General features: G+C 36.3%; 1 protein-coding gene across 3 annotated transcripts in view; it reads right to left on the bottom strand.

The window, feature by feature from the left end:
• B3galt1 (beta-1,3-galactosyltransferase 1) overlaps nucleotides 1-26575 on the bottom strand; it is a 580596-nt gene that overhangs the window by 311357 nt on the left and 242664 nt on the right. For 2 of the 3 annotated variants that reach the window (XM_029554479.1, XM_017802393.2), the window contains exon 3: nucleotides 19720-19828. The exons of the other annotated variant lie outside the window; for it this stretch is intronic. The gene's annotated coding sequence lies outside the window, so the exon portion shown is untranslated. The remainder of the gene's footprint in view (nucleotides 1-19719; nucleotides 19829-26575) is intronic. 3 annotated transcript variants of the gene reach the window in all.

Raw genomic sequence — 26575 nt, 5'->3', positions numbered from 1 at the left:
AGCCCTGCTGCTGCCATTTTATCTGGGGGCAAGCTCTGTCAAAGACTATTTAGTGCTTCACCCTATTACCACAAACTTATCACCATCTGTTCCATTTGTAACATCCTCTTTTTCTGTTGAAAAGAAATGCTTCCCATTATATTATTAGGTTTCCCATTGTACACACTCCCTTCTGTGGATTGAAAATCAGAATTTTGCTAGGAAAAAGCAGAATATTTGCCCTCCAAATGTCCCCGCCACTCTCAGTTCTCGTTAACATCTGGGACACCACTGACTTTCAACATCTAGGAATCCCTTGAATGTTTTTAAATAAGAAAAATGATTAAGTTAAATCTCAAGAGCACTTCATTCCCACCCAGGCTATTTGTTTGTTTGCTTGTTTTTCACCACCATCAGGACAACTGCAAGGATTTTAAGAGAACCCCTCTCACAACATTTGATTTCAGTTACTCTGTTCTCTGGAGAAAAAACATCTATTACAGAAGCTGATAATATCTGTCCTTCATTTTCAAAGGTAAATTTTTATGTCTACTAGAAAATCTCAAGGAATGGGACCAGGTAGGTTGGTCAGTAAAGGATTTGAGTTCAATACTCAGAACCCAAATAAAAATCTAGGGATGGTGGTACTCACGTGTAATCCCAGCACCGGGGATACAAAGCTAGGAGGGTCCTTGGAGCTTTCTTGCCAATTAATCTAGCTGAATCAGAGAGCTCCAGGTTCGTAGAGACCCTACCTCAAAAAATAAGCTGGAGGGGCTGGAGAGATGGCTCATCAGCTACAAACACTGGCTACATATGCAGAGGACCCAGGTTTGGTTCCTGGCACCCACAAGGGGCTAACAACATTTTTGACTCCAGTTCTGAGGTATCTGTTGCCTCTTTTAGTTTCCATAGGTGTTATGTGCATTTGGTACACCCACATACGTGCAACCAAAACCCTCATAAAACATAAAATTCAAATTAAAATAAGGTGGAGAGTGTCAGAGGAAGATACCAGAAATTGACATTTGGCTTCCACACACATGTGCACACGTAACTGTGCACATGCATGAACACATACACCCACAGATACTACCTCAAAGAAAATAAGTTTGAATGTAATGATAGGTCTGAGGGATTGTGAGGGATTGACAACCTTGACACAATTTATTGCCACTACTGTATTTTGGGTTATTCTTAGAAAGTATCAGAACTTTCCACTAACAATATTTAACATCTGCAACTGGTTATATTTTCATTAATTCACTGAGATGACTAGGGTATGTTCCACTGACAGATGACCTAGACTAGAAGACATCTGAATAGTCCTTTCTAGGACTTGATACTGTGCTTTTACAATAATACAGTAATGATGTTCACATGCCAGTGTAATGTAAGAACACCCATAAAAGGAACAAGAATTATCTCTGTTGCCAAACGTTTATGGTAGATAATGATAAGCCTCTGAATAGAATCATGTGTGGGAAGGGACAGTTTTCATTGCTTCATTTATACAGGATTTTAATACAATCATTTTTGAAGGACAACTTGTTCAGTTGTTTCTATTATGGCCAAGTTCCTTAATTAGTTAAGTTTCTATTATAGTTAAGTTTCTATTATAGTTTCAAGGGCAAATTTTGTGTGTTCACTAGGAAAAATCTTGCTTAACTTCTCTTAACATTTTTCAATAATTACTAGGGGGAGTCTAAATTAATTTTACTAATTAAGAATGTTCTTAAATCAAGTAACCTTAGTATGCTACTTAGTATTTCTTCCAAAACATTGCATAACCTATAAAAAAGTAATTTAAATATTTGTAATCCCTGAAGTCATACTCTGTGCAAAACATATCAATATACTATGAACAAATCAGAAACAAGATTGAGCTTTGAAGAGAGATATGATTCAGGAATAGAAACAGATACATTAGAAAAGGTAGCATGCAGTGTGGATTAAATCCTACCAATAATCGGTTGAAAGCCAGCCAGTGAAAATGTTTGTGTGCTTGTGTGTATGCACGTGCATACACGTGTGTGTGATGGCCAGAGTTTAACTGTTTAATCTCAGGTGTGATTTCTCAAGAGCTTTCTACCTTGATCTTGAGGCAGAGTCTCTTATGAGACCTGGTGCTCCCAGATTAGGCCAGGAAGGCAATCCAGTGAGCTTCAGGAATCTCCCAGTCTCAGCCTCTCTCCAGAGTTCGAATAAAAAGAACAAATCAGCACATTGGCTTTTTATGTATGTGTTGGGAATTAAACACAGGTCCTCATGCCTGCATAGAAGACTTTACTGACCCCAAAGTCCTCCAATTTTAAGCACATTGTTCTACCACTTTATGTACATGGTAATTACCAAAATGAAAATAAAGACATTTGGTTTTAGTTCAGCATGGTGGCGCACACCTTTAATCCCAGCATTTGGGAGACAGAGGCAGGTGGCTCTCTGTGGGTGCAAGGCCAGCCTGGTCTACATAGCCAGTTCCAGGCTAGATGGGATGGGGCTACAGGGAGACCCTGTCTCAAAAAGACAAAAAAAAAAAAAAAAAGACATTTGGTTTCAACTGATCTATGTCATTATTGATCTAATCTCATGTTGCTACTCTACAAATTTCTATCTTTAAGTATAAAGAAGAAACCTTTTTAGCATAATCATTAGCGTTAGAAACCCAACCAGTTGATTTCAACTTAATAGTTTTCCCTGCATACAAGTTCTTCTATGTTCTAAGTGCTTCATGAATATTGTGCTGCAGTGGATATGGTGCAGAAGGTAGAATAAATACTATATGTCACCCAAATAAAGATTAAAGGATTTCATTATTGCCTCTTGAGGTTAAGATTACACATTCAGTTACATATGAAAACAGCAATTTCAAAACCTGTTTATTTAACCAAGTGACTACCTGTTTAAGAACAGAGTGCTTAACGTATGCAGACAAGAGAGACAAGAAGCAATGGCATGTGAAGTTTCTAGGGTATGTTTAACTATGGGAAACCTAGAAGAATGGGAAGTGAAAGAATGCAACAGCAGGATGAACTTATTCTCTCCAGTACTTCCACCTTACACCATGTGGAGGGATAGGTACCATCATGTAGTAATGACAAAGGGCCAAGCTGTGTGAATGTGGTGATGTTGGTATAACTTTCTTTACCCCTCACTACCTAAAAGGTAGGGTGTAGACAACCTTGGGGAAAATAGCATTGCTGAAAAGGGGATCACATGCCCTTAGAGAGAAGGATAAAACTGAACTGAGATAGACGGTCAACTGCAAAGACATTATTCCTCAATAGTAAAGCTCTATCTCCAATTACTCACTGCATTGGTAGGTAGTGGCAGTCTGTCTTATTCTGTCATTGATTGGATCTGAACTTTTTTGTCATGACTTCTGCCCTCAATTTTATTTTTAAAAAAATCACTCAATGAACTGGAAAAATAGTTGCTATTATAGCAACTCTACTAAACCTGTCTTCCCTAAAAACTTCTCCTTAGCTTGTGTCTTTCGGTGTATAATTGAGAACAGCTATTATCTAGTTTAGTCAATCAAAGCAGTCTAATTAAAGCTTCAAAGTGTACTGTTTTAATTATAGAGACATATTTCTCCATATACAGTATTTATGTGATCAAGAAATTGTTTACAGGGTAAATTTAACATATTAATTTTTAAAGTAATAGAAACACATGTCTATCACAAGGACCTACAATGAATCCTTTTGGGAAAGGGAAGAATTTTACTGAATGTCAATAAAGAGGCTTACAGACTGATTGCAAGTTACCTGAAATAAAAACTACACTCCTGGACTCCATCAAAACTTACTGAGCAAGATGTTTGAGAACAATAGTCCTTCTATCTGCCTTCATTGTATGCTGCATGTCTGGATTTCCATTTATGGACTGTATCAAAGATATAGGATTACTGAAGGAACATCTCTAAAACAAAGAGATATGCCTAATATGATACAATTTATATGTATTTTGCAAATGCCAATTGCTGATTTTAAAGATATTTGGAAAAACAATAGATTGAGGATATAAGAATGATTGTAACAACGTGCTTTCCACTGGTCCTCCCTCGAGAGATAAATTTTCCAGTTGGTGAGATAATTGAGTATGGCTATAGACTGCATATTTTAAACTTTAAGTAGGAAGCTCTTTATAGTCAGACATTGGTAGTTTGTAAAGATGTATTTCAGAAAGCCGTTTCACAGTATCAGCTGTGCTATGCAGATATACAAGATAGAGATGTGCGAGCTGTGTGATAATTTGGTTAAGCAGATGCAAAGCTAGGTGAACCACTTTTTACAGAGTATGAGATTTGTGGATCAGCTTCATCCTGAAAGAAGACCCAAACAGCTCTGTGCCAAACAGCTCTGTGCTTAGCCACGCCTTAATGAATATTATTATGAATGATTTGTATGAAAATGTTGAAGACATTCCTGTCATATTTTCAGATCTCACAGAGCTAAAAAACTGCAAACATAACATGATGGTTGTGAAGCCAAATGACAAGATGGAATGATGACCTAAAATCAACAGCATGTATCTGTAGTCAGAGAAGGTCCACGTCCATATTTCTGTCAATACTGATGGACAGAAATCCATCCCTGTACAAAACGAATAAAATCAGTAATATGTTTTACTTTGTTATGGTAGGGTTTACATACTTGTCTACAGGATTATATGCATTATTTAATCCCTCCACCAGGACAATAGGATAGCGTTTTTCATTCCATTTTACAAATGAGAAAACTAAGGCGAAAAGAAGTATCATGACTGTATAGGTCATAGAGCCAATAAGCAAAAAGGAGTTGTGACCAGAGTATAGACTATTTAATTCTAAAGCACCCTATCATACACTATACATTTAGGATTTAAAATACAAATACATGAGCAGAGGTTGTTAGGAGAAGCATGGTGTAACAGCTCTTACTTGTCTATGAGCCATCATTTAGGTCAGAGTAGTTAATGAAGTCCCAAGCAGCATGTGTGGGAAAATTAAACTCAAGTAAGAGCTAACATCCTCCTGCTGCCTTGCTTTCCTCTCCCTTCAAGTTCTTACTTGAAATGTAGACCTTGCCCATGGCCACATGCCTTTAATCCAGCATTCAAGAGGCAGAAGCAGGCAGATCTCTATGAGTTCTAGGCCAGCTGGGGCTACAGGGAAACCCTGTTTCAAGCAAGCTAACAAGCAAACAAACAATACAACGCCAAACAATAAAATGTCCAGAAAGTAAAAAAAAAAAAATTAGACTTTCCATGCTTCTTTTTATCTTGGCAAAGATAAATGTTCTTAGTTCATTAATGAAGAAGCAATAACGTGACATAATTTGAGCACAATGTAGTAAATTATGAGAAAATTTTGGCAACTCAGTAACCAGTGGATGAAAGCAACAAACCAAGAAAAGCAGAAGTTACAGCCTTTGGCCTAGTGGACTAATCTGTTTTTCCAACATGGTAATATACAATTACGTCACCTACTGAGGCCCCTGAGTGATCTTCAAGTTTTCCAAATAATCAGATATTCCTTCAACCTTCATTTAATATGATCAAATTGCCCTAGTTTTCTTCTTCTTAGATGAATGCTATCAGAAGAGGAACACTAAGAACTAGGAACTGGACTTCGATTTAGGAGGCTTCTAGACTATTCAGGATTAGTCATTTTAGGAAGATTCAACCTTTGAATTTTAAATTCAGGATTGGGTTAATGAATTCTTGACTAATTTTGAATGCATTATTCAAATGCTAAGACACCCTTGTAGACTGTTCTTTTCATGCAGTATTACTAATTGCAAAGCTTATGTTTTATGGTTTTTACTTCAAAATGTACATACCTTCTTATCTTCCTAGGATTGACAGAAAGTGACCCATAAAAGCAAAATTATTTTGGAAGCAAATTCAAAGATTCTGAAATCATACTGAAGTTCAAATTTCAATATCCTCAACCTAGAAAGTTGTAACATATTTCATTTTGTTCTTTTGTATATCACTGTGTTTATGCATTCATATGGTGAATTATATAATAGGAAAAGAACACTGGAACACAGAGTTCAGACTATGCATAGAATGCACAAGGTTTGTTTCTTGAATTGTATTTTGCCAGATTGTTCACCTATAATATTTCTGCAGTCCCCCCATAAGCCAATTACTGTGCTCAGTGCTCTTCAACTAGATTGTTATGTTATTTTGTACCTGATTCCCTGTTATAACGAACCTCAGAACCTATACATTACATGAACAATTAAGTAAAATAGACTATTTTTAAACATAAAGACAATACTAATTACAATTCTCCAGATAAACATACATAATTATAGTAATTACAGTTCAACAATAATTCACTGGTACTTACTATTATAAACTCATAAACTATTATTCAGTACCCTATAAAATTCAAAATCTAATTGAAAGTGCTAGTTTAGCATAATTCCCACAAGCCATCATTCTTTAATATTCTGCAATGAATGAGGTTTTCTTTGAGCTATTAATTGATACTGACAAGCAATAACCACTAGAATGAAACTGCAATTATGAGTGGCAATTAATCACACTGGCTGTCATCTCTGGTGTCAACCAACATTTGATAATCTTTTAAATAGTTTTAAGAAGTTTATACATTTTTATGTTTCCCTTCACTTAATAGAAACAAAAGGTAATTTCCTGGGATAATCAAGTAATACTTAAAGAACATTTTAATAAATATCACTAATGTATTTTCTTAATTTAAAGGTGCTTTTACTTTTCTTCTGAAATTAGGCTCAGGATGAATTTGTCTCTGCACGTGAAGCAAACTCCTTGTCTCATCTTGCACCTGCTGCTTTACCTTAGTGAACATCCTTTGAGGCATAGTTCACCTTCCTACACAGTAAGAATTGCACATGCAGAAGAAACCCTTGGGAGGAGGAGCTTGAGCAATGCATTGTTAAGGACATGGGATAATATCAGAGGGAACTTCAATAGCTTCAATTTATCAATGTCTCTTTGAATTTGGATGAGGAAACAGCAGGATTTAATTTACCTTCTCTTAGAGTTTCAAATTACCAAGGAAACTGACATTTTCTTTTCCTATAACTTATATGCCATCATGGTTCACCAACCAACTGGGTCACATTACAAGTCCTTAGAGGGTCCTTCTGACCACCAGTATGTGACTTCAGAAGTAAAACATGACTGTCAAAACTCAGCTTGACCAGTTATCTGTTCATAACACATAGGGCAGTATTATGAACACAAGATCCAATCCTGGAGGAATAAATACTGTGCAAAACAGAGACAGTGACCTCTGAGGAAGATTTTACCAGATAAGAAGCAGATGTGGGAGCTTCATTTAAATATTCATAAATTATTTAGCTGGGGAGAAAGGACTCACAAAGAGTCTTGTTTCATTTTATATGCTTTTAGTTTATAGCAAGGTTAACATACTATGATAGTTAATTTTCAGTAAACTAAGAAAAAGAAAACTTGTTTATTTTACATCCAAAATTTGAAAAAAAAAAAAAAAAAACAAATCGGAGTCTTACCATACACCTGAAAATGTCAGTACCTTCAAAACTGGAAGATTTGTGTCTGATAACTAAAGACTGGAATAGTTATATCAAAGCTACTTATTTAAATTTTTTAAAGTTTTGAAAGTTTCATACATAAGCACTTCCATGCCTCCTATGTTCCCTCCAACTTCCTCAACTTCATAATTCCTTTCTTTTTAAAATATTATTTATTATTTTTAAATGTATGTGTATATTGCCTGCTGTTAGCTGCCAAGTGGGTGCTGGGATTTGAACCCGGGTCTTCTACAAGAACAACCAGTGTTCTTAACCACTGAGCCATCTCTCCAGCCCCCGTAATTCCTTTCTTGATTACTGTTGTGACATATACATATGTATGTATACACAAACACACATATATAATATATAATAGAAGACATTTTCTTCCTTGCTATTGACGGTTTTACTACAATGAAATTATAGCATATTTTTGTTTTTTTTCCAAAAGTTGTATGCTCTCTACTTTGATTTTGAATTATTATTTCTCTATTTACCCCTATGTTTTCCATAGTTGTAATATAATATAATGTAATGTGTCTAAATTACTCAAGGCAGTGAGCTAATTGCTGTAAGTTCTCTGGTGTTATATGTTTTGGCTAAGCCATATTGGCATGCATACTTCAAAAAGAAAACTTTAAATTCAGAACAGGAACAGGAACTGTAATTATTCTGGTTTATTAGAACTTTTTCTCATTAATTACTTTTGACCTTTGAAAATTCCAGGTTAAAAATAATCTTGTTCTATAGGTTGGCCTTTGGTTCATGTCTTGACACATAATCCAGGCATCTGATCAGAGGCATGTGTTTCTGGAGGGAACTTTGCAGCACACCTCTGTCTGAGGGGATCCATGCACTTTCTCAGAGAAATTTCTCTTCACTAATTAAATGCCAATCCTGCTTTTTCACATTGTCCTTGAATCAGAAACACAGAGCAGTCAAAGTGTATAGTCTTCTACTTCCCTCTGCAGACCTATCAGATATCTGGCTGTCATGGTGATATTTAATAGAGTTAAAGGAGATGCACTTTCTAGAAAGCTTGTGTCTCTGTCTTGTGGCAAGTTACATTACTGCAAAGGCTCACATTTGTACAATAGGAGAGTTCCCTACTGCATAATAACCTACATAGAATGACCTTTTAGTATGAATGCAGAAACATTCATTGAAGGCAGAATCAAGATGATAAAGGAAAATCTGCGTTTTCTGTTGAAGTCCTGTTAGATTGTTAAATGTCCCTTGTAGAAATCGCCTTTAGTACTATGTGTTTCTTTCAGGAGATATCCAGGAGAAATGCACGTCTAGGAAGCAAAATGTTTCCCTTCACTGGGATGGGAATTATATAACAACGGTTTCCAAAATAGTTTTAAAAGAAAATTATTATGAAGGATATCATTATGTATGAAAAGTGACAGAATTTATTCCTATGAAACTAAATTTGCTCAACAATTGAATCAAGGTTTGAAAGTTGAGTGGATTTCTTTCTAACTGTATGACATCCTTAAGAATTTGATTAGATAAAGTACAGACAGTCTCCAGGAAGGAGAGCTAGTAGTCACATTTCCCCAGTTTGCTGTATGATCTGATACAACTTTTTGTTTTCAGAAGAATGAACATTAGTATGTAATTTCTTTGTACTTGTGTTGTTGATTTAACTGCCAAGAAGCATAATTCTAACTGTACTGCTGAGAGTATTATAAAAACAAAACCTCTTATCTTGATATGTTTTCTATTATATTTAAAATCATAATGCTTTTTACTCATGTACTACAATACCTGGGAAACAAATAACATACAAACACATGAACCTGAGAAACACTCATAGCATCATTGAAACACTAAAATACCATGAACAACTTTTTGACTGTAAATGCTCTAACGTTCATACAATGAACCCATTCCTTGAAAGAAACAACCTTCCAGAACTCACACAAGAAGAAATAGACATATAAAGAAGTCGTATCAATGATTAATACCCTTCCAAACCAGAAGGCATCATGTCTCACTGAATCCACTGAGAAATTCTGAACATTTAAGGAAGAAGTTATACCCAGTATTCACAATATCTTTTAGGACAAGGAGACAGAGGCAATAGTCCTAACTCATTCGGTGAATTCAGCATTACTGTAATATGGAAACCAATATATTACAAGGCACTAAAACCACAGACCAGTATCTCTTACAATACTTAGTTATATATTAAAAAGATTATTCTAGGATCAAACTGAATTTGTCCTAGGTATGTAAGGCTACGTAAAACTTAAAAATCAATTAACACAATCCATAAAATTATCAAGTCAATAAAGACAAAAGCCATATACTCTTATCAGTGCAAGCCAAACGAAAATACTTGCCACGATTCTGTACCAATTCATGATAAAAACTCTTAGTAAACTGGGATAGAAGGAAACTTCTTCAGATGAAGAAGACTGACATAAAGTTGGGGAGATGGCTCAGTTAGGCAAAGTACTTTTCATGAAAACGTGCAGACTTTAGTACAATCCTCTATACACATAAAGAAGCTGGGCCTATCTACATGTACTCCCAGCTCTGCGGAGGTGGAGACAGGTTCTGGAATCTTGCTGGCCAGCCAGCCTTGCCTAATTGGACAATTTCAGGTTAGTTAGAGATCCTCTCTCAAAAGTAAGAGGACAGATCCTGAGGAATGATGCTTGAGGCTGATCTCTGGCCTCCCCAGGCATGTGCATATAGATGCACATGTTCCTCCATACATTCACATGTACCCACCCTAACCCACGGCACATATGTACCCTCTAAAAAAATAAAAAATAAGGAAAGCAAAATGGATACAGGTGGGATGGAAAATATAAAAAAAAAAAATCTTTATTTCTTGACAACACGACTACCAATGTAGAAAATACAAGAGGTGAAAAAAAAAAAGCTATAAGCAAAAAGTAAATAATAAAATCTCAAAAAGAATCCACAAAAGGCTTTCTTGAGGTAATAAATGGTTATAACAAAGCTGAAGGTCACAGGATAAAATCAATTGCTCTCTTTTGTACCAGAAACGCATAGGAAGGATTTAACACTGAAGCACAATATCACTTACATTGGCACCTACAAAAATGAGCTCAGTAAAATTTAAATGATATTCAGATGGAAAAGATAAAAAAATAAGTGAGGAGGTATTTCATGCGAAGGGCTAGAAAGCCCAGGATTCTCAACATGCCAGTTATTCTTCCATTTTATAGATTCAGTGTTATCAGCAGAAGTCTTGTCAAGTTAATTTGTAGATACTGCAAATGAATTCTAAAGTATACAGGGAGATACAAATGACTAAGAATAATCAATACTGAAGAAGACCAAAGTTGGATGACTGACATCACTTGACTTCCAGACTTTCTGTGAAACCAGTTAGTCAAGATAGCATAATTTCAGTAAAAGTAATTTCAGTGGTTTACTGCCAAGTAAATCAATAGATCAGAATATGGAGCTCAGACGTTGTCTCATATCAATATAAACTGACTTCAACAAAGGAACATGGAGAGAACAATGCAGTAAAACAATGGAGAGAACAGTGTTTTCAACAAAGGGTACTAGAATAACTGAATGCCGCATAGAAAAAAAGCAAAACAACAAAGACCTTATAACTATCACAAACTAATCTCAGGATGGATTATAGGCTGAAATATAAAATAGAAACCCATGACATTCCTAGAAGGCAACACAGGGATAAACCTAGATCATCTCAGATGTGGAACTGAATTTTTAAATACAAATCAAAGACACAATTCATAAACGAAATAATTGAAAAACCGTACTTCATGAAAGCTGAAAACATCTGACTTGTCAAAGTAAACTTTAACACAATGGGAAGAAAAGCCATAGATTAACAGAATATATTTGCAAAAGACTAAGCTGTGGAACAAGAATTTCCAAAAAGGCTTAAAAAATCTGGACTCAATAGCAATAAACAAACCAAAACAATAACAGAAAGCTCATTTCAAAAAAGAACAACACGAACAAACATCCTACTAAAGAGGATATACAATTGTAAATGTGCCACATCTTATTATTAGGGAAATTCAAATTGAAACAACACATTATGACATGTGAAATGCTGGTAAAAATGTGATACGTCAGGATTGTTGCTTTGGGGCGGTGACAGTGTAAGACAGCACAATGTACCTGAAGACAAACATTACCATACAAATAATGCCACTCTTTGGTAATAACCCAGATGAGTTGAAGATATGTCCACATAAGAAAATGCACATGGATGTTCATAGCAGAATTACTTAGAATTATCAATGCTTAGAACAACAAAGATGCCTCTAAGTAGGTGCCTACGTAAGTACTAAACTATTATTTAATGCTAAAGTGAAATGAGACCCAAGCCATGAAAAGACATAGAGGAATGTTAAATGTGCATTCCTCACTGAAAGAAACCAATCTGAAAAATTCTACAGAATGTGTGACTCTGAGCAAGAGTCCCAAGGCTTGGGTTTGGGAGTGTTACCCAGAGGATTTCAGGATAGTATATTACTCTGTATGCTATCTGAATTATGGGTGTATTTCATTTTGCATTTCTCTAAATCTATAGAATTCAAAACCACAAGACAGATTTCATATACATACTAAGGGTTGTTGGCAACTGGGGAGGACATGCCCGTGGGGAGTGGAGAATATATGAGAAACCACCAAGATTTCCTCTCAGTTGTGCTGAAAATCTAAGTCAGCTCTAAAGGAAGTGAATTCATTAATTTAAAAAGAAAACACAAACCACAATAAAACCTTAACCACATCATGCATAATCATTGTAGATTTTAACCTCAAAATAATCATCACTGTTACTATCATTTCATATTAGTTAAAATTCAAAACTTCAAGAATGATACTTTTGTTCACAAGGTACAGAGAGCTTAACACATCCTTGAGATGGCCTTGGGTTATATAAAACCAATAAAAATTAAATGTATAATAAAAGACCATTCCTATATTTAAATCAGAGTATTACATTCATTTGAGCACTATTTGAAAAACAATCAAGTTTGACTATCCATAGTCCTGCATATTTCTTGTTTTTTAGTTTTAGAATCCAGTTTTCTAATCAGCATAGTCACTATTTCAATGTAGCCACATTTTTCTTGTGCTTAACAAATAAAGATACATTCATAACCTTTGCAGGGGAAAGGTCATCATCCCCTTTAAAATGTGCTTCCTCAGAAGTGCTTCCTCAAGCCTGTGAGCCCATGAATCACCAAAAAGCTTGTTAAAATGCAGAAATTTCCCAGAGATTTTGATTCAGAAAGTATATAAGCTACACTAGAGTCTCCACTCAACTGTAGGTGACTCGGTGACTCATGATTCAGTATTCAAACATCTTAGTATGTGAAGAAGACAGAACAATCTTTGTTTTATTAAAATTGAATTTTCCTCCCAGCCCAATAGGGTATAGCCACTGACATGGTTTGGGAAAAGATTTATGGTATGGTAGTTTGAATGAGGAATGTCCCCCATAGGCTCCGGGAATGAGAGCACTTTGATCCCACTATTTTGGGAAGCCTAGGAGGTATAGCCTTGCTGGAAGAAGCATGTACTAGGAGTAGGCTTTGAGTGTATAGAGTCCTGCCCACTTCCCTTTGTCTCTCTCTGCTTCCTGTGCCTGCTTGATGATGTGAGTGCTCAGGTTTCTGTTCTTGATGCCTCCTGTCAAGCCTCCCCACCACGATGGACTCCTATCCTTCTGTAACCATATGCCAAATAAACTCTTCCTTCTAGAAGTTGTCATGGTCATGGAGTTCTGTTCTTAACAGCCGCAGAAAAGTAACTAATACAGTAGAGCACTCAGTATAGCATAGAAGGTCAGCCCTTAAGTTTGAAAGCCTGAATTCTAGTTCTAACATGTTTGTTTGTTTATTTGTTGTTTGTTTGCTTCTTTGTTTGTTTGTTTTTGAGATAGGGTCTCCCTGTAGCCTCAGTTGGTCTGGAACTCACTATGTAGACCAGGCTAACCTTGATCACAGAGGGATCCATTTGCCTCTGTCTCCCAAGTGCTGGGATTAAAAGTGTGTACCACCATGCCCAGCCTCTAGCATTTGTTTTAAGTATCTATTTGACCCAGAACTTCAGGGTACCTCATGTTATTCAGTTAAGGAGGCTGTATCCCATGTAGGACATTATTATTATTATTGTTATTATTATTATTATTATTATTATTGTTGTTGTTGTTGTTGTTTAATCACTGGCAAAATCCTGTGTATCTGGTATAAATCTGATTTTTCTTCTCATTTTTCCTTCTGTTATTTTCCCTTACATATATGTTTGTTAAAAGTTTTAAAGGCTGTCTTTCTGATAATACAAGACTTGTCTTGCTCATACTACTACAGGTCAGTTTCAGAAATAAGATGTAATGTATAAAAACAAAGCTCATCACTTTAACCTGAGTTCAGAATCGCTCTGACTGCATTCAGATCTGTGAATGACTTGAAAAGTTCTCCAGTTCAAAAGAAGGAAAATGAGCGTAGAAAAATGCAACACATGTGGGGGAGTGGGGCTAGGTCTGTTCTGGCATTCTCCTGGTGCTGAGAGAGCAGATGGAGGCTGGTACAGTCTCCCAATTCTTCCCTTCCAGGATGAAATCCCAATGAACTGGATTCTCAGTTGACTCCAGGCCAATAATAGCTGCTCATGTGGAACAGAGAAGTACACAATGTTCATTGTTTCAGGTGTGTTCAAGAAGCCAGCAGATGCCCTCTGTGCCTCTAGCTAGCAAGTAAGAACAATAAACACTGGCAGCCTGCGTGTTGATGTGCAGCCCATGCTCACCTTGATGATCAGTACTGGAGCTGAGCAGGGAACACAGGGTTCAGTGCTTCTACATTCTGCCCTTTTGAGATAAGAAAGAAAGAACAAGGGCTTCTCTGTATTCTGCCAAATATTGGTTTCTTTTAGAAATACAATATACAGTGATTCTCTGCTCTCTTGAGACTTTTAGAGCCAGACAATTTAGATATTAAATAATATATAACAAACATAAAATTTCAGTGAGGTAGAGTCACATAGATTCTGTGGCCAAATATTTTATTTCTTTGTATCACAATGGTAGGGTTTTAGTTAGGAAGGTGAAAACATCACAACTTTTTATTTGAAAAGTTGTCATTTTTGGTAATAAAGGATATTGGGTGGTCCGTGTTTGTAATTCACAAATGTGCACAAAATAAGATGCTAAGTGAAGGTGACATTGATTACATAGCACTTTAAGATTTACTTTGAAGCACATAAATGGAATCTTATTTTTAGTATATGCATGTATACAGAAAACAATATTAGATTATCAGAATTCTGGCAATAGGTATATAAGATTATTCCAGAATCTAGAATGATCTCTAATATATAGCAACATGTTTACATTTAAGTGATAGTGTCTAGAATCACAGAGATCTAGAACTGAACCTTTGTTGGCGTCACAGACAATTTTTTTTTGTATCTCAAATTGTTTTCACTTAAATTTCATATTTAAAGCAGACTTAATCTTACCTACTTCTTAGGATTATTTTGAGAATCAAATGAAATAGTCCAGTGTAGAAAACTGACACTTGAAAAGAATAAATCAAGCTTTCTACAAGAGGACAGTCATCCCTCAGTAGTGTTCTGCACCAAGAAGCATGGCTGGAGTATTTGTTCCTTCAAAAAGTTGTAGATAATTAACATGTCCCAGCAAAGGAGGCCATTGAGTAGGGAAGATGAAAGATTATTTCCTCACTGTGTCAGTTTCAGAAACTCTTTGGTAAATATTCCTACACTGTCTCAGCCCTAGACTTTAACAAAGCTGCTGGATTCCTGAGTTTAAATACCCTGATTAAAATAAAACTTCTTAAAATTTGAAATTAAGAAGACAAGTCTTAAAAACATTAATTGTTAAGGATATCCTTATGTTACTTTAATCTCTTCATGGTGTCCTTAAACTACATTTTAAATACAGCTTGCATGCTTGATAATAATTAGCTCCAAAGAAACACACTTCCTCATTGTTGCATACGATGGATAGATAAGCAGACATTCTCTATATTAAGCCATTAGTGGTGTTTTGTTTGCTTCTTACAGAGGTGTTCTTCTTCTATTCCAATGCCCCATTTGCTCCTTTAGGAATCATGATTAAATTGCTCTTCTTTTTATCTAAAATCCATGTAGGTAAATGTCTCCAAATTATGATTTTTTAGTATATTCTAATAATGCTGTTGAATCATTCCACATAAAGAAATTTTTTTTCTTTTTAATATCTGTACCTCTGATTATCAATGAAAATATGAAGTTTTGTTATCATTGTAAAAACAGCAATTCACAAGCATTTGGCACTGGTTCTTTCCATGTTATCCCCAATGTTCATAGCATTGGGAGGTTCATGGTGTTGATAGATCATGTTTGCCTGAAGTGAGGAGACGGTACATGTTGCAACTTGCATTTAGAGTCTGGGATTTCATTATCCTTGTTGAGTCATTGTGCATGTTGGTATGATCAAAATCTATTCAAACCGAGATGATTATTCAATACGCCTTTGAAGGATTCCATTCTCACAGTCAGTGCATTCCCCGAGGAAACAGGATGTAGTCACACACCATATGGTGAATGGAATCCATCATCACCCCACACTGTATCTTCTATCACATGCTATGCTTGAGTTCTTTTCTAATGAAGACTGTAAGTCCTAATATAGATTTGGCAATATCACTTGTTTTCTTCCCCCTTCACAGTGATCCCTGTCATTGCCATTAGCCTATTTTTATGTCTGAATAAAAGCCTATGTTTCTTCCTGGAATGCAGCTTTTATAGGAGTGCAAAAAGTAAAACGCAAGCAAAAAGCTGAAATAGCTCCAGATGTGGTAATTCATCAACAAGAAGTTGAGCTATATAGTGGAAGAAGAAGATACCCATAGAAGATTGAAATCCACTTCATCCTGGAAGCAAGGCATAGTGGAATGAACTGGGACTTTGCTGTTCTTTCTTAATATTAAATATTATATTTTATTTAATTTATTTATCATATGTATGTGTGTGTGCATGTATGCACACTTGCCCGATGGCATGCATGTGAAGGTCAGAAGACAACATTTAGGACTCTGTTCTCTCATTTTACCATACGAGTCCCAGGCATTGAACTCAGGTCATTGGGATTGGCCCTCTGAGCCTTCTCAACAGCCCAGACTTTGCAGTTCTATTTCAGAAAGTGACTAATAAGTAACATGGCTTGTGGAGAAATTACTTCTGAACATATAGAGATAAGGACACTTCATGAGTCTGTGGTGACAATTTTTATGACAATATGTTAAATTCCAAAAGCTGATTGCAGCTAATGTATAGAATTAAGAGTGCAATATGTTCAATACCTGTCTAATCTCATATGTCTCAGTCTTCTGTGCTTGCTTGAGATTTCTCTAAGAGTATACATGGAAGCTGAAGCACAGGTGTAAGTGTTCTGTGCTTTGTTTTGAACCATATCACTTAGTTGAAACAAGTCTATCATAGAGATTAGGATTTGTGTCTTATTTATCACATCGCTCCAGTTTTGTACCATCTATGTGATAGTGGAAAACCCAGATGGTAGAGCAATATCCTTTTACCAAGTATTTTATTACCCAAATGATATACATGATAAAATAAGTTATATAAAGGTTACTAAAATTACCAAATCTTTTTATGGTGGCCAAATGTAAAAACATGAACAAATATTATGAATGAACATAAAATCAGCTAGAATAACATTTTTTTAGTTAACTTGGAAAAGATAGTTTTTCTTAACCTCACTATTAATACAGTAACTAGAAAATAAAGGCTAAGAATAATGTCCTTCAGGCAAATAAGCAAAAGCTTCTGTGGATGATTTTCTGAGTCTTGTGAATTAGCAACGAGAATCATGTGCGATATCTAAATTGCTTTATTACTTCATTTTTACCATATAGACTTAGTTTCTTCATCATATAAAAGAGAAAATCAGGAGTATATGTATTAGGGAAGGGTTCAATAGACTGCTATCTGAGAGTGCTGGTTTAGGAACAAGCTCAGTGAGCTTGACCTGGTAACTGCCTATGCAAACACTGGTGCATCCAGTCATGGCTTTGTGAGTTCTATGATTTGCTACTTGTTCCATTTTCCTTACCGATAACACTTCCTTATACACAGGAGTCTGCAAACAATTTATTTAACAGCTTGTACAGTGAGGAACTAGTTATTCAACAAGAACATTTCTAAAGTATCACATGTTAAGCATGATAATAAATGCATCTAAATACATTATCACAGTTTATTCTTGAAATCAGCATGTTCTTATTTCCACTTCCTATATAAAAAAAAAAACAAAACCTGAAGTCTGGAGAAAGTCGTACAGTTTGGAGGTGGAAGAGCCAGAGTTGGAATCTAGGTCAGCTCCTAGAGATTAGGCTGTTAACTACGGTATATTGTCAGTCTCCTAATAAATATGGATCTTCCAGAGGTAAATCCACATCATAATGAATTCTGAGATAGTTTAAATGCATGATATAGTTTTCCCTGTACAGTTGTTGACTAAGTGTACCATGTAATTACGCCTCTTTTATCTGTTCTCTTACCTTCTTTTCAATCACTAGGAAAAATGATTGCAAAATTTGTTTTCTAAATTTCTGAAAATTGCATCAGCTTAAGTGTTTAGGAAAAAAAAATGCCTTGATGATTAAGAGAACCATATTCATACAGTTCCAAAATCACAAGCTTAAACTGTGTCTAAGAAAAAAGATTTGAACTCTTTGACTAAGAAAAATCAACCATGGATGAGAATCAGAACAATAATTTAGGTCTATGAAATGCCTAAGCATTTGCCTGCTCTAGGCACATCATTTTACTCATGGGACAGAAACCCCGGAACCACTAGTTAGAGCTGGGACAGGAATTCAGCCATGAGTTTCTGCTTATAGGCATGCAAGATGAAAAAGAAATTGACCGGCATTCAGACGTCCCACACATCTAAGGGTGCTACTGATGTGATGTGGATTGTTGAACCATTAAAGCTCTCTGGATCTTGATTGCCTCACGGAGAAAAAAAAAAACCCAACAACTCTTTTTACTATTTGCTCTCTTAGTTCAATTCTAACACTGACATTTTGTTATCCTAATTTTATGTCATGGTCAATTCTTGTATGTCAGTAGAATTTGTTATTGCTCACTAATTCTTTCGCCTGCCCTGTTCTCATTCAAGATACTGCCTTCATTTGCTTTCCTGATATGAAAAGCTTTTATGCTAAAATCCAAGTGTTGTTTTGAATTTGGTTATCCTTGAAACCTTTTCAATAATCTGATATTATTATGTAAAACTAGGATACTTTTAAACACTCTCTGCATAGGGATTAAATATCTTAATAATGATGTCATAATAAATATTTAATGCCATGTTTTGATCATATAATCAAGGCTAAAATTGTACCTTCCTAAAAAATTTTAAACCACATTTGAATACTGAAGACTTGATGAAGGATGTGATTAAGGAGTAAGAAATGAGAAAATAAAGGTGATCATGATGACATTCAAGGACTCAAAACAAGTTTCACAGATCAACAAAATGTGATTCACTGTAGAATTAAAAAGCATAAATATAATGTATTGCTTGGAAATATATATAATTTTAGTATTTTTAGTCATTCCCATTGATTTTCCCAAAGGAGAAAAATATTTCAGTAAATACTTATTTATATCCTTGGAGAAGGTTAAAAGCACATCAAAATGAAGGACCTTGAAACTCATTCCAATTTCTGTTAAAATATAACTTCATCTCTGAAGTGCTTCTATTCATTTTGGTATATAACTATATAATATTTAGTCCAGTGAAGAACTAGTGTTCAATACAGTAATAATAAGTATGACAATATATACCCATATTGTGCGCTGTGTAACAAGCATTACTTTAAATACATAAACATGTATTATCTTCTGTGTTATAAATTTAGTTTTCATCCATATCTATTATATTATTACTACGAACTAGTTTACACAAGTTTCAAAATATTTTTCATTTCTGCATTGTGAGGAAAGAGTTTTATTTCCAGAATAAAGCTGATAACACAAGGCAGTACATGTCTAGGACTCTTAAATCTTTACATGAACACATGTTGGTCTAAACGCTGCACTAGTTATACCTCCTAGAACCTAGAAACCTCAGAACTTAAAAGGAAGCTGCAATCATGTACTCACAATGATCAATATTAACAAAATGAAAGCAACTTACAGCTCATAAAACTTAGTGCTGAAGATGGGACAAGACTCTCAGGTCCAGGCAGCCAGTTACTAGCAAATTAAACACACCTCTCTTTGCTTCCAGCTCTAGGAATTTTCCACTGCAAGAAATAAAGTCTATGTCACTGCAAGGTCTTCATAGTAACTAGTAATGAAGATAAGGCTTGAAGAACAAGCAATCACCTTACATTATGTCTTTAAAACCACAGAACATGACAAAATGTTTCATTATCTGTGCAATATGCTAGAAAGAACATTCCAAATGGAATAGAAACGTTAAAATGTAAAGTATCGGGGCTAGAGAGTTTGCTCAGTGGTTAAGAGCACTGATTACTCTTGCAGCGGACCCAGGTTCAATTCCCAGCACCCACATGACCCACATGACCTCCATGGGTATTGCACAACACAGGCAATACACTCATTACATATGAAATGAAAGTAATAAATAAAAATATTTTTTCAAAAAAATGTAAAGTCCCAGCTCTAGATCTCTGGAAACTTTGTGATATTCTTCCAAGTAGGTGCCAAGGCCCCTACCAGGGATGCATAGAGCCACTTCTCAGGTATCTGTGTTAGATTGTTCCAGATCACCCATGTTGCAACAAGGCTGCTTCCCCACTCATCCAGACCTTTGTGAGAATTCCAACGCAATGATCCTTTGAATGGTTGAAGCAGAAAAAGGAACCTCATTTGGGTGATACTCAGTTCCTATGACTAGAAATGACTTTGTGTAGAGAAAAGTGGGCTTCTCATCCAGAAAGATACAGGAACTTCCCAGAGGGTGCTGCTTACTTAAAGACGGAGTCACAGCTGTCTTTCTACCTTGATTTCTAAGCAGGGTACTGTCATGCAACATACAGTGTACTCCAGTCTAGATTGTTCTTGCTTTAGAATCTGTTGTCTCATGAGTTCCCCAACTGGATGCCTCTAAACACTTACATTACATTTTTATTCTTAGATATCTCTACCTCTTTCCCCAAGGTCAGGTCTCCAAACAATGCTAGCTCACTTCCTGCTGGCTCAGAAGTTCTATTCTTCCTTATTTATTATACTCTGCTTTGTACAGCCTCCTGTAGTAGTGGGAGGTTGGCTACCTGCTCACTATTCCTTTTCCTTCTGGCACACAGATAGCTCATGTTTCTAGGTTCTCATGTAGTTAGTTCTGCTTTGCTAGTAAGATGTGGCAAACAGCCAAGGGGACATGTCAGCCTGGCCACCCACTCAACTTCCTGTGCCACCTCCCATGGTCTTCTATTCTCTGGGAAAAAGATTCAGTAGGCCTTGGGAGATGGGAAAGTCAGTAGGGTAGAGAACTTTGGTCCCTGAACCACTGCAGAGTTGGCAGTCATTAGACTGAAATGTGGCAGATTCTACCTAAACTACAGGCTCAATCATGTCCATCCTAAAATAAAACACCCTTTGAATGCAGATCACCTCAGCCCCACTCTCTAAAGAGTCACGTTTTTTCTGTAACATTTTTCTCAGTTGAACATCTTAAAAAGGCTTCGCAAAGCCCACTAGAAAATGAACCACTTTGCACATGTACGAGGCTCTGCTGAGGAGTCAATCAGTGGAGGCCACGGTTCCTGATATGGCACTCGAAATCTGGGAATCGTATGCCTCCTTCCATAACATCCAGAAAGTTTGACTATGTATGGAAGTGAAAAGTAGCTTCAGCTTATCAGAATGTGGGGAATCACCCTGCAAAGTCTGTTGTCTTTGGCTGACGTTGGAGCATTGATGGGTTTCTGGGCTTGAGTACTTCTTCACTTATGGAAGACTACTTATAGAGTTTGTTTATTTCTTATGTCTTACACTGCCCTAGTCTGAAGATCTTCTTTTTTTTTTTAGTGCAAATAGTTTAATCTGTACTCCAGAAATTCTATTGTATATCTTTACAAAATAGATTTCAAACAATTATTTACTTTAAAAAATGTAATTTTTGAAGTTAGGCATTTCAGAACAGTATTTGCAATAACCTATATACAAGAGGTACTGGGTACCACTGGCATATTAGCATTTTGTAGTGGAGTGGCTTCCTGCAACAGAAAATGATGACATGAACCTGAAGATCTTCTTTTAAGGATCCTCTTTAATGAAAAGTCGGTTTAGGGAAAATTGGCTCATCTTATATCACAATATCAAAAGTGTGCAATGGTTGAAATTTTACTGCTTCCTTCAGAAGATTTCTGATTTTCAATGGAAGGACAATAAATTCAGTTATCTTTTTAGGAAGTATGCACTAAACAAGATTACTTCATTATTTAGGATGAACTTTCATGCTCCATCTGTTTTCCCCCCAGTCTCTTAGGTTAGTAATGAAAAGGGATGGGGCAGATATTTATGTCTGACACTAAAACTGCCTGTTATCATTCATTTTGAGTTGGTGATAAAATAAGAAGTTTCACAACACAGTAGAGCATGGAAAGAAATATTAGAGGCCATCAAAGACAAGAGCTACAAACTGAGAACTAAACAATATGGTGGAAAATACCAAATTGTGGGGTAGATTTGGTACAGCAGGAATAAAGAACATTTTTAAGTTATCCTTTTCCCTTAGAAACATTGTTTGGTGATGAGCTAATACAAACAGTAAAAGAGAAAATAAAATTAGTAGCTTTTAACAGTAATAATATTTGATGCTAGAATAAAGTTGGGAGAAGGTGAGGGGGTTTCTGTAAATCTTTTACATGACAGGGACTCAGAGTTTCTCTGGCTGTATACAATGTACATACATGACATCAAGGCCTGCTGCTGTGATACCTATGGAAGCACTTGGACTGCACTTGGTGAATAGGTGATGCCCAGCAGGTAGCAATGCTGGCTGCCACCTGGCAGTAATGACTCCACACTAGTAAGGGGAAGCAGCCAGTAGCTAAGCCTCTCCTGTCTGACTGAATGGAATGCCTCAGGAGAATGTGATAATTATTTCTTAACTCTGCAGGAATTATCACATCACTGTTTTTTAATGGTCAGTTTCTAGGTATCAGGGACCCCATTTGAGATTATTCCATACACAGAGAAGAAAAAAACAGAGTGGTATCCATGACTTAAAGATAGCAGACTGCAGCAGGCCTGCGTAAGTGCTGAAGGCTGGCATGATTCTGGCTCTTTCTCCCAAGATGAGCATCTTAGAATTTCTAGAACACAGATGATGAACCATTTTGATTTGTTTTCTTTCTAAAACAGGAACATAAATATCTGCCTTACATGTTAACAAGAATACATTCTCTCCCTCTCTCTTTAACTCACATACATTTTCTACTATTTTGTCATTATAAATACTTTACATTGATAGAAAACATCAATAATTTTTATTGATTTTTTGTGTGCATTTCATACAGAACCTCCCAAACAATCTTATTCATCTTTATATCTGCATCCCAAATGGCACTCTCCCATAGCCTCACTACCACCATTGGAGCCTATATACTCTGTCATCCCTGTTACTGCCCACTGTGTTGTGTCAGTGCCTCCAACTGTTCCCCAGTGCAAGTCCATCCGCTGAGTCTAGTCAGCCTATCCAGAGTCCCTTGTTTTAGGAAGATCAGTTCTTATTATCTAGCAGCAATCAGTTGCCAACATTTATTTAGATAAGATTGGGGACTGCTGTTCATTCAGTTCTATGCTGGGTTAAGAGTCAAGGAGGATGGGCATGACCATATGGGAACCTGCTCCTGGGAACCTGCTCATATGATTCTATGGCAAAAGTGTCGGCATACACAAGTTTCATGCGAACTCTGACAACAAACATCAATAATTACTATAATGCTCTAAGTATTTATTGACTACTTCATGTGTTCTCAGTAATGACTTAGAAATTGTAAGTGACTCTCAGAAGTAATTGGACCCTAGCCTCAAATAGATTATAACTTGTCATGTGCTAAATATCAATGCTTTGGGGAGCTATGGGCCACATTTAAAACCGTGGCCCCATGATATTACTTCATCCTGTGGCACTGCAGCCATCTTGGTTTGTATAAGTACATTCTATAATGCTATCATAACATGAAATCCCAGATGACACACTTCTCAGCACATATCCTCACTGGTAAGCAACATATGGCTATATGTAGACAATTAAGACAAGTTAAAAAAAAACAACATATTACATACATATTAAAATAAAATTACATGTTACTAAGAGTGACAGTGGGCTGTAAGTGATGAATAACACAGAATATGAGAGAGGAACTGAGCAGGAAAAAATATATTCTTGGACAGGAATTACTAAATATAAGAATCAAAAAACAATTTTAAAAAGGGACTGTCCAATTTAGTCCTTTTAGATTTACCTTTCTTTTAGGAATTTAAATGGATAGTGGTGGCTGGATGCATGTGATAGAAAACCAAGTAAGCAGAATCTCATTTTAAATTTAATACAACAGTTATATATATGTACAAACATATACGTATATACATACATGTATATATACGTATACATGCACACACACACACAATAGGCAATCCAAGGCTGGACTGGCATCTTCTTCACGTTACACCTCATGTTCTTTCTATCTCGATGTTCCTGTTTCTGTTGTTAATATTTTGTTCATGATGCTTTTAGTGCTCTAGTGATGTATCTGCATTCTACTCAGCAGAGAGAACCTATCTACAATTAAAAAGAACCACAAAACTGTCCTAATTAGCTTTCTGTTGCTGTGATAAAACACTGACCAAAACCAACTTAGGGAAGAAAGGGTTTGTTTTGTCTTAGAGTGCCAAGTGACAGTCCATCATTCAGGGAAATTGGAGAACAAGAACTGAAGAAAAGACCACAGAGGAACACTGCTTACCAACTCATCCCCCTTACCTGTGCTCAGGCTGCTTTCTTATACAACCCAGGGCCACCTGCCTTGATATGGTGACATCCACTTGGGCTGGGCCTTCCCACATCACTCAACAAGCAAGAAAATGACTCACAAACATGCCCATAGGACAATCTGAGGGAGAAAATTCCATAATTGAAGGTCCCCCTTCTCAGGTGTGGCAAGTTGACAACTAAAGCTATCCAGCTTAGATACCCTATAAATAGAAAATCATATTTCTACTTCAATCTCATTGTAAATAGAGCTTAGTTATTAGGTTGTATCAAGACTGAGAGCCTCTGAAACCTAGAATCTTTAAACATTCATTAGAGCTGATTAAAAAATGGATATCGGCTGGCATGATGGCACACACCTTTAAACACCAGGAGGCAAAGGCAGATGAATCTCTGTGAGACTGAAACCAGCCTGGTCTACATAGTGATTTCCAGGCCAGCTGGGGCTACAGGAAGACCAGACCCTGTCTCAAAAAACAAAATAAAGCAAAAACATAATGAACCAAACAAAACAAAAGTCAGTAACAACTCAACCAACAAACAAGAAACAATGGAAACAATCAAAAAAGTAGATTTACCAACACATTTCGACAGCCCTGTCTATGTGAGTCAAAGGTTTTTACCTACCCGATGAGCAATGAATAAGAGCAACAAAAGCAACAATAAAAATTAGAAAAGTTCTCTCATGCCCGGGCATGGTAGCCCATGCCTTTAATCCCAGCACTCTGTAGGCAGAGGCAGGCAGATCTCTATGAGTTCAAGACCAGCCTGGTCTACATAGTGATTTCCAGGCCAGCTGGGGCTACAGGAAGACCAGACCCTGTCTCAAAAAACAAAATAAAGCAAAAACATAATGAACCAAACAAAACAAAAGTCAGTAACAACTCAACCAACAAACAAGAAACAATGGAAACAATCAAAAAAGTAGATTTACCAACACATTTCGACAGCCCTGTCTATGTGAGTCAAAGGTTTTTACCTACCCGATGAGCAATGAATAAGAGCAACAAAAGCAACAATAAAAATTAGAAAAGTTCTCTCATGCCAACTGGCATCACTGAGAAATAACGGCAAGTATGCAGTTTGGCTTTTGGCATAAATTCGATCAGAGATGTATGATACACAGTTTTCAGTACTTAGAAGAAAAAACTAACAAGCATTTGGGCTATTACTAGAAAGAGAGTACAAGCATCCGGTGGCAACTTAGAGTAGTGTTCCTCATAATTAACGTGCCTGTGCATCATCTACAAGCCTTAGTAATATAAGACTTTTTATTCAGTAGCTTTGGATCAGGGCCTGAGACCTTTGTGTCTTCTCTAAGTTCCCAGCAAGCAAGGCTGCTGCTGGTTTGAGGGTCCTTTTTCTAATGAAGTAGGAACAGAGAAGGTGCATTTGGGGGGGGTGCATAGTTTGAATGAGTGAGGCAATCTGGGTCCCTCTCCCCAGACAGCTCTCTTTCTGCTGGTATCATTCTAGGGTGACTGGGTCACTCAGGGGAGACAACAGCAAGCAGAGTTACTCTGTGAAAAGAAAAATGACTGGTATCTACCAAGACAAGGACTGGGAAATGATCATTCGGTAATTACTTTGGATTATCATGATTAATGGAACTACATGTTCTTAATAAATAAAATTAGAATCATGTACAAAAATGCCTTTTCTCCTGTAAGAACAGTGACACATTTATTTTTTGGAGAAAGAAAAATTTATTATTGATCTACTAGCCAGGGTGTAGAAAATTGCAAGTAATTAAAGGCATTCAAGAAAGCTGTTTCAATTAAATTTAATTCAAATTAAAAACCATACGTGGTTATTTCCTATTTCATTAATATTTTATATGAGCCAAATTATATTACTTTTACTTCAACTTATCTTCTAGTAATCTCAAAATAAGGCTGGAAACTAGAGTGGAGGCGCTGAATTTTGTTTACTATAAACAGAGTTATGTGAGAAGAGTTCTGTGACAGTGCTGTAATTCCATTCTGTGTGACCTACAGTTTATGTTACAATGTCAGTGCTTGAGCAT

Source organism: Nannospalax galili, unplaced genomic scaffold (genome assembly GCF_000622305.1).
Source record: "Nannospalax galili isolate Female #2095 unplaced genomic scaffold, S.galili_v1.0 scaffold165, whole genome shotgun sequence".
Classification (NCBI taxonomy): Eukaryota; Metazoa; Chordata; class Mammalia; order Rodentia; family Spalacidae; genus Nannospalax; species Nannospalax galili.
The sequence above is the reverse complement of the archived record's forward strand: the minus strand, read 5'-3'. Positions and strand labels throughout refer to the sequence as shown.